The 10,172-nt window shown below is 39.1% G+C and overlaps 1 pseudogene; it reads left to right on the forward strand.

The window, feature by feature from the left end:
* The first annotated feature begins 277 nt into the window (after positions 1 to 277).
* On the forward strand, positions 278 to 5,177 carry LOC124692583 (annotated as a pseudogene).
* Positions 5,178 to 10,172: the final 4,995 nt, after the last annotated feature.

Here is a 10,172-nt window from a genome sequence, read left to right on the forward strand (position 1 = left end):
TTGAGGGTCCAAAATTAGACTCTTGCAAGACTTGAGGGACCAAAGTGCACTTAACCCTAAATATAAATATATGTGGTATTAATTATTAAAAAAACTCAATACAGAAAACGACCTGACCGGACTAGACTACCCGGACGTGAAGCGGCCACTTTGTCGATTTACTTCTTCTCGCCCAAGGCCCAAACCGCTGCGGGTTGGCCCCGTCCGCATAGTCGCATCTGCTGACCCGGAACCTTGTGGCAGAATCCCCCATCCGCCGTCCGCCGTCCGCCGAGGGAGCCAATCGAGGAGGATGGCCTCCGAGGACCGCAGCGGGAACCGCGCGCCGGAGATTAAGGAGGAGGCCGCCGCCGCCTCCGCCGGAGCTGGCTTCGGCGATCTGGAGGACCCGCGGTTCCAGTGCTGCGTATGCCTGTGAGTTCCCCGTCGCCCTTTCTGTCCTCTCCTCTGTTGCCGTGGCTAACTGGCCATGGGCAGAAGTATCCCTGTGTGGGTTGTGGAAACGCGTGCTGCGCTGTTAGATTACGCGCCCTCGTTTTGATCCGATAGCGGATTCGGTCGTGCTACGTACTCGCCCTCCTGTATTTGTGTGTATCGATATTCGATAATTGCATACTCTAGACCATCTCCAATCTATCTAGGCATACCAATAACGAAATGTTGCCACATATGCACACGGCTATGGTTTGGATGGTCTAGTGAGAACTTGACTACGCGTCACATATTTAAAGTCCTTATATCGGCTTAATTCGACACCTCATGGAACACTAAGGAACATAAGTAAATTGATTGGGATGGTGGCTCTTAATTTTGTTTGTTTTCCTAAAACATTATCCTTGTTGCTTCACTTATGCTATTTGATGAGCAATGAACCGTGGTGGCTTTGATTCCGCATAGATGTGCTAATGATCTCATACCCTCCTAATTCTGTTTTAATCGCCTTTTATACAAAAATTAACCAGATTGACTCCCCTTTTCTCTCTGATGAGCATTCAGTTACTAATGATCTCTAATGCATGTTGAATATGTCTTGCAGGGAGCTTCTCTACAAACCAATTGTTATTGGTAAGGGTTTCTTCTTGTAGGCTGATCCAAAAGAAAATTGAGCGTACTTCTCGAATCTCATTCATTGTTTGTCGGTGCAGCATGTGGTCATATGTCATGTTTCTGGTGCGTCCACCATGCGATGCATAACGCCCAGGAATCCCATTGTGCGATATGCAGGCGGCCTTATAATCATTTTCCTAGTATCTGCCCGCTCCTCCATCACTTGCTTGTAAAGCTTGAACCTGTCGAATACAAGAAAAGGGAAAAAGAAGTACTAGGTGAGCGCTCAATGCCCAAAGCATTTCGACCCATTTTCCTAATAGAAAAAATACTAAGGGCTTATTTATCTTGCTTCTTGCCAACACAACATGTATTATATTTTGAGTGTAGATCTGAAGTTCTTATGGAACTAGTTCTTTTTTATTTTCTAAATCATGTTAAGAGTTTTTCTTCTGTGAAGGTATTTTTTCCAAAGTTATTGTGCAAATGATGCCCATAATTCAAAATACCACCAGTTTACTGAACTTACAATCCTCAATTGTATTCAAATCCATCACAACCAAATTGATTGGTCGAGATAGGGATTATCAGGTTGGATCAGAACTTGGTAGGGGTATTAAGTGAATATCTGTGAGGTTTTGGGCTGTTGGCTTAGGTTAGGATGGTCCCTCTCATTACTTCGCCGACACTGGTGCCTTATTGGCAACACGGTTGTTGAAACTCACATTTCTCTGTCTATTTCGAAGTATAAATCTATTTCTTCTAGCATCAGATTTCCAGAACTATAGTACATTTGAACCAAATTGATTTTCCCATTCTAATGCCCGTTTCCATTATTTTATGAATTAGTACTCACATGTTACTTGTTATGAAGTATGGTCTATTATTATGTTCTAACTGCGTCATTTCAGAGCTAGAGAAGTTCATGGATGCATACTCTCCACAAAATATTGAGTTTTTAAACTCCAAGGGCAATAATTATGGTAAGAATTCTTTTATGTGATTGCAATAATATCTGCCTCAGCTTAGTCTTTATTCATAAGCTGTGCTGCTTTTTGAAGAAAATGGAAAAGATGGGGACAACAAGCTTGAAGATGGCAAGACTGGATTCCCAGGTGAAGTTTCAGTTGATGACAATACAATGAACGAGTGTTCAAAGAAAGTAAAGTTAGAGGATGTGTCATGTCCTCTCTGTAAGGATCTGCTATATCAACCTGCTGTTCTTAACTGCGGTCATGGTAAGCTCTAAATTTGGAATAAAAGGCTGCTCAGTTTTTGTGGCTTTTCTTATCTTTTCAGAAACTGACATATCTTGGTTTTGTGGGAAGTGTATTGCATGTCTTGTTTGCCTTCGTTAGGTGATGAAGCATTGAAATGTCAAGTTTGTGGAGGTCTTCATCCCGGAAGTTATCCTAATGTTTGTTTAGATCTTGACCACTTTCTGGAAGAATATTTTCCAGCAGAACACGAATCAAGACGCAAGAAACTTCTGTCTGAGAGCACTCAATGCAACCCTGAAGGATCATCTTCAGGTAATTTGTTTCCCAAGATCAGGTTCACATATAACATAATATAGCTCTTTACCCTATAACAACATAATACTGTCCATCATGATCGCACAAAAAGATAATCATGAAATTTGTGTTTGACTTGCTCTGTTTAGCTAAATGTAAACCTTTTAAATTGAGTTGTTTATCCTGACTCCTGAGTTACCATATTGATGGCTTTTGGTCTGCTATTATTTTCCTTAACAGTGCTTTGGACTTAGAATAAGCACCAACAATGATGCTTACACCTTCAGCAGTTGTGCTGTCACTTATTTGATCAATAAAGATTACCTTTATCATAACTGTTTTAATATAAAATACACTCTACTATTATGTGTGCCAGGAACTCTTTATGGAAAATAAAAAAATATACAGTATCTGGTTTGTGTCAGCTACACTACATAAAATGATTTACTCCCATGTGATGTTTATTTAGCCACCAAAATTTTCAGATATGTAAGATTTCTGTATACCATATTCATTGACTTTGTGCATACCGAGAGAGACATGATGTTGATATGATATGTCCAGAGCCGTTATAGTTGGTCAATGGTTATATATATGTTATTAATGTACTGTGAGCTGTGGAGTCAGGAGTGTGAAGTTGAACTGTTCGAATAGGGTTCAGAGTTTGTTGTGGAATTACCCAAGCAATTTGAAACAACCATGGGTTAGAAAACGAGAACAGGTACAGGGGGTTGACACTACATGAGAGCGAGTTAGCTTCTGCTACTGTTTTGTTTGAACTGTCTAGCATAACTCTATGTGGTATCATATCACTTCTTTTATTTCTTCCAAAAATTCTAGGGCACAATGTAGATGGGAAATTTTAGATTTTTTTTTCTGTTTCTTTAGGCATAGTAAAGCTCATGCATTGGTTACTTATCCTTCATGAAATACAACTTGAGATATTTGTAAATTATGTGTTGAAATGAAGCGCATGCCTGATTCATTTTCCTGTGCTGTCTGTGGTTCAGGTACTTCATGCAGCAAAGATGAAATGGATAAAGTATCAAAAGGGGTAACCTATGGACAGAAGAATCTAGACTTATCAAATGTTCACGCTGGAGTTGGATGCGACTCATGTGGGGTATGTACAAGCTGTAGAAACTGTCGTAGTTCAGAACCTTGTCGGTATTTAGTCAAGCATCCATCCAGTGGATTATCCTTAGCAGTGGAGCCACTATTGGTAGATAAAACGGTTTTTTTTTTTTTCACAATTTCCCAACGATTTTCTGAGTTTTGTATCTTAATTGTTGCCACCTTGTTGGTATTTAGTCAAGCATCCATCCAGTGTGACGTGTATATCTTCCAGTATAGCATCATTGATGTTACCCAACAAATAAAAGCTTTTTTCTGGTAGTCCTACTTCCCAGAAAGACTTAGTTGAGAGTTGAGACCCCTAGTTGTCTCTTTAAGACCAAGACACTTCCTTAGAGCTAGTAAATGTTTTTTTTTGTCAAAAAGAACCACTCTGTATGTAATATGCAGACATTAACCAAAAGATACATTTACTTGAGTGTTAGGGCCTACTCCACTTAGTCATTTTCACGGATAACTTGTACTACTAATCTTAGTACCTATGTCCATTAATATAAATAGTTAAGTGTCACAGTGTTCTTGTTCTAGTTTCATGAATTTTCTTCGATCTATCCTTACATGTTCACCATAAGTAATTATTTATATGTACAAAACGACATGCTTTTGATTCTTGCACTCTTAGAGGACCAATTACAAAGTTTACGTTCCATTTAGTAAGCTGCTCTAGCATCTGTCTTATAACATTTTCTTAATATAAACACAGTTTTACCTTTTATTTTAAGATATTGCACTAGTATGAAATGTAGTAGTCCTTAAATCAACTGCAGGGTATCAAAAACTAGAAATTTATTCTAAGATTTATTTTTTAAATTTATGATCTCACTGTTCAATAATAGACACTACCAACTTTTGTGGTCTCTTAAACCATCTAGTATCTTGTCACATGCAAAAGAAAACCTTAACACCGAATCCAATTGGAAGAAATTGATGAGCACCGTTGTGTCCTGGCTTCAATTGCCATTTCTTGAATTACTCTTGTCCTTTTGGTAATATGGAACTGATGAAATGCCTTGCAGGTCTATCCGATCCGAGGGGAGCGATACAAGTGCAAGGATTGCACGGAAGCAATCGGGTTTGACCTGTGCGGGAGTGCTACAACACCAGGTCGAAACTCCCAGGCCGGTTTAACCAGCAGCATACCTCTGACCACAGGATGGAACTGGATAACTCGTCGCTCTACGATGCGTTCCTGAGATTCCAAGGGATACCTGGGGAAGGTCTACATCAGCTGATTGTAGAAGAGGCGTTTATTGGTCCTGGCGGTATGTTGCATATAATAGGTGATGACCATGAAATGGAGTACAGCGATGAGGAGGAGGAATGAGGACTGCTGGTTGTAGAAAAATAGATTTTTGTTTAATAGCAAAGCTGATTCTGGGAGCGAATACATGGATGTTATAATATTGTAATGTGAATACTTTTGGGTCCAAGGTCATTGTCTTGTTTGTGCTTTTGTAAATATAGATCTATGTTTTGGTCTTCCGTGAAAAAGAATACTAAAAAAAAGTGCATTTCTTAAAGTAAATGTGAGTAACCAGAAAACCTATTGATTAATATCGCGGGCAATAATAGCTAGTACGATCCATATTAGTTGCCACTAATATAGATGTATCTAGACATATTTTTGTTCTAGGGTACATCCATACCCATACTAGTGACAAGTAATATGAATCTGAGGTAGTCAAGATAACAAAAAAGGACACATAATTAAGTCTTTTCTAGAATACAAATCAATCATTTTGCTTTATGGAAGTTCTGAGTCATAGGGAGTATAGACAACATAAGATACCTGCAAACATGTGCTAGGCAAACATGGTTAAATTTTTTAAGTGTACAAATCAACCAACCAACCATTTGGGTTTAGGGAAGATCCCGGTCATACGGAGTATACATCAGAAGATATCTGCAAACGCATGTACTAGGCAAACATGGTTAAATTTTCGAAAGTGTAACCAATGAATCTTTTGGATCTGAGTCATACGGAGTATACAACCGAAGATATCTGCAAACGCATGTGCTAGGCAAACATGGTTAAATTTTCGAAAGTGTAACCAATGAATCTTTTGGGTTTAGGGAAGATCCGAGTCATACGGAGTATACAACAGAAAATATCGGCAAATGCAATGTGCTAGGCAAGCATGATTAAATTTTCGTAAGTGTCGTCTTTTCAAAAAAAAAATTGTTTCACTACAATGGCTTTTATTACTAGTTCCTGCCATTTTTATGTGCTTTGCAATCACCTTCTTCGTACTTGCCTTCATGTCTGTGTTTCTTAATCATGCTATTTAAAGATGCCCTGCAAGTATGATGATACCAAGAATCGCGAAACAGTTTTACCCTCGGCAAGGCGGATGACACCAAAAAAAACTAGGGCAAACAGTGTTTGTTTCCGTGAGCTAAAAGAAACAACGATTTCTAAAGAGTTTGCATCTCTTCCTCTCTATTACAGTGTCGATCGGTGTTCATATTTTCCCAAATTGCAGATACCATTTCTGATATTCCAAATCCATTCACGCAAATGACGGTAAACAGTTCTATATGTTCCTCTTTCAACCAGAAATCTCCTCCGCCTCAATGATCATGCTCAAGCAAAGGTGGAATTGCTTAGCCAGCTCGATCGGGATCGAGTCAACGGTCGGAACAACAAGCATCTCATTATAAACGAGCAATGAGATCAAAATTTTCAATACGAAGTGAGCCAGCTCACTTGGTTAGTTAAGTGGATGTACAACCTAGCCATCCAGATTCAAGTCTCTAGGGACATGAATTTAAATTCTTATTATTTAAATACAAAATCACTGTAGGAGCTTCCCTACCGTATTCCTTAAAAAAACCGAGTTAAAACTGAGAATGATTTTCTTTGACAAACAATGGAACGATTCGTGGAACTGTAGTTCGCAAATATACAGATAATTAGTCAATCGATCAACCTTGAGGTTTCAACATTACCCTCCATCGATCGATTACATAAAGAATCAAGTTGTACCAATTCGATGACCACGCGAAGAACAAAGGAGAAAAGCAAGAAAAAAAGACGCGGCGCGCCGGTGCTAAGCAACGATATGCGACGGCCTGAAGCAGGTGGCAAGGTGAGGGATCCTGAAGTGATGGTGGTGGCGGTGCCGTTCCTGGGCCCTCGCCGCGTCGACCGCCTCCTGGAACCTGTCGACGCCGCAGGGGACGACGATGGCGCCGTCGTGCGCGTACCCGTACTTCTCGTGCGCCTCCACGAGCAGCTCCAGGATCCGCGGGTGCCCGAGCAGCGTCACTGGCACCGCGAACCGCCGCGGCGCCTCGTCCTCCTCCTCCGCGCACACCCAGAAGGTGGCGCATCCCTTGGTGGTGGTCGCAGCCGGCGCCGGCGCCTCCGCGAGGAGGTGGTCGTGCGCTTCTTCTTGATGCTGCTTCATCGATCGAATTCTTGCTCTTGCCCGACTTCGCAGGCAGTAGCGAACTGCTTATGTCTCAAGTGAAGGATCGATCAGTAGCTCTGTTCCTCTCTTCTCTTCCGGTTGGAATTCGTGGTCTCTCGTCTGGGCTGATGAATTTATATAGTAGCCGTCGGGCGTTGAACTGGTGATGCGGGTGGCGGCTTGAACGCGGTTTTGCTTTGCTTCTCGACGAATCAGTCGTCCTTCGCGCGCGTTGTCGCTATGTCGGTACGCACTCCGGTTACGCGAAGCTTTCGTTTGACGTGACATAAGTTTTTTTTTAGAAAACATTATTTTTGTTTGTTTTCATATTTGCAAGCCACAGCCCGTGGACTCCCGAATCTGGACAGTTCATGGCGGGCCTTCGAAACACGTCGGCCCCACGGTCCATCTTCACTTCCACGTTTTTTCATGCTTTTCCTTTTTCTTTTTGAAACATGTTAAGTGAATTTATGGCCAAAGTTTGGTTCAAATTTCGAATTTATGGTCAAATTTTGAGGGGCCTTACATATTTGAAGGATGGATCAGTTAATGAGCATATTTTGAAGTTTTTAAGTTTTTAATAGCCATTTCATCCATTTGATTTCTCATGAGCTCTACACCTAGCCAAAAGTCCCAAGGCTAGCTACTCTAAGGTCAAGTTAGAGGGAAGCTCTAGCTGGCGGTTGTCCCTGCAGTATAATTCCGACCAACGAAGTTAGGGTCACTAACAGGTGGGCTCCATGCGACGTAGGATTCACAAGTCAGCCAACACCAAGTCAGCGAATCCTGGCGGTGTCCAGACGACGTGAGAAGAGCCATTTCATCCATTTGATCTCTCATGAGCTCCACGATCGAAGTTTGACCAACGAACTTACCTTTTCTGTTCCGCCTTCTCGATAGCGTGTTGAAACTTTCCGTTTTGGTATGTCCCACCTTTCCGAGTTTTCTCCGCGCAAGGTGGATGCGAAGGATCGAACCCGCGCCTCCGCGTCCTCTATACCTGAGCGACGTGCTTACCACGTGAGCTACATATGTTTAATGCAAGAAACAGAAACACGTGTATTTTGTACCCTACCGTTCACATGGTAAAAATGAAAGACGTGAACTTTTCATACAAAACGAAACTAGTGACCGTGTCAACCAGTAAATACGCAAAATCTAACATTAACCAATATGTTTTCTAATTACTTTTTTTTTTTACGTTTCAAATGATAACTCCGATTTAAATTTTTTTCAACACATAAATCGATCTTGACGAAACCTTTAAAACTAGCACCCGTCTACAGATATTTAGAAATTTGTTTGGCGTAAAATTTAGGAATCATCTATGCATGTTGTTAACGGTAAATGTAAAAAATTATCAACCACAAAATTTAAATTTATTTAGAATATTTTGGAGATTATGTTTAGATCATATGTTATCAACCCTTTGCTCGTTATTTGCGTTAAAAATGAAATCTTACAAACCCAAAGAGTTAATTTCATTTAAAATATTTTAGCAACTTTTTTTTCTCACAAGTTATCAAAGCTCTGTCCGTTATTTACCAATGGTAAAAGCGAGAAGTTACAAACTCGAAAAGCTAATTTTATTTATAATATTTAGTGACTTTTTAGCTCACAAGTCATCAACCCTTTGACCGTTATTTATCAACGATAATTGTGAAAAATTAATGACCCCAACGGCTAAATTTTACTTAAAATATTTTTGTGCTTTTTTTAGCTCACAGCTCACAAGTTATAAACCCTCTACCCGTTATGTATCAAAGTTAAATATGAAAAGTAACAAACCCAAAAGCTAATTCCATTTAGAATATTTTTGCGATTTTTTTTAGCTCATAAGTTATCAATCACCGGCACACTATTTTATCAACAGTAAATGGGAAAATTTACCAACCTAGTAAAATTTCATATAGAGTAGTTTGATGTCATTTTTAGCTCACAAGTTATCAACCCTCCGCTCATTTTTTTATCTACGGTTAGTACAAAAAGTTACCAACCCCAAAATTAATTTCATTTAGATTATTTTAGCGACTCTAGCTCACGAGCTATCAACTCTCTGTCCGTTATTTATCAATGGTAATTGGTGAAAGTTATCAATCTTAAAAGTTAATTTCATTTGGAATATTGTGGTGACTATTTTAACTCACAATTTATCATCCCTCTGCCCGTTATTTATGAATGGAAAATGTGAAAAGTTACCGATCTCAAAAGATAATTTCATTTAGAATAATTTCATGTCTTTTTTTGGATCAGAAGTTATCAACCCTCTATCCGTTATTTATCAACGGTAAATGTTAAAATTATGTAACCATCTCCAAAAGATAAATTTATTTATAATATTTTATGTAACATAAAAAATGCCGGATTATGTTGTAAAATTAATAGGGCTTGTTGATACAAGTAGTTCATGTAAGTCGAAAGTGGTAGTTCATTAATATCATCATTTGAGATAAAAAGTGTTAGTTCATTTAAGTTGAAAGTAATGTTTATTTGAGTTACAAGTGGTAGGTTCCTTAGACTAGTCACAATGCATATTATCATATAAAAGTATCATACGTATGATACTACTACATGTTACTATCTCCACAATGCATGGTATCATATACTAGTATCATACTCTCCATATATTAATTGTTTTGTAGAATCTCAATGCAAATATATGTACAAGATTTACTTGACATTAATTTTTCTAGTAGTATGTGCTATGATACAATATCTACCTATGATACTAGTACCCTCTCTCTCATCCTTAATTGCACTGCCACATCAGCATTTTGCATGCATGGAATGCATGATACTACCTATGATACTCCCATTGTGGGTAGTCTTAAGTTGCAAGTGATTTTTCTACCCGTTATTTCCCCCCGAAAAAAAACTGACCCGAAAAAGAAAATTACAAAAAAGTTAAGTCTAAATAAGATGAATTTTAATACATAACAACAAAAATGAGAAGAGCCAAAAGAGAATTGAAAAGTTTGCATCGATGAAATTATTCTTAGTACTGCTAGAGATATAAAGTAGGAGGTGCGATAATAGAAAAATAGGGTCTGATAAAAAGGAGGCA

This window comes from Lolium rigidum, chromosome 2 (assembly GCF_022539505.1).
Source record: "Lolium rigidum isolate FL_2022 chromosome 2, APGP_CSIRO_Lrig_0.1, whole genome shotgun sequence".
Lineage (NCBI taxonomy): Eukaryota > Viridiplantae > Streptophyta > Magnoliopsida > Poales > Poaceae > Lolium > Lolium rigidum.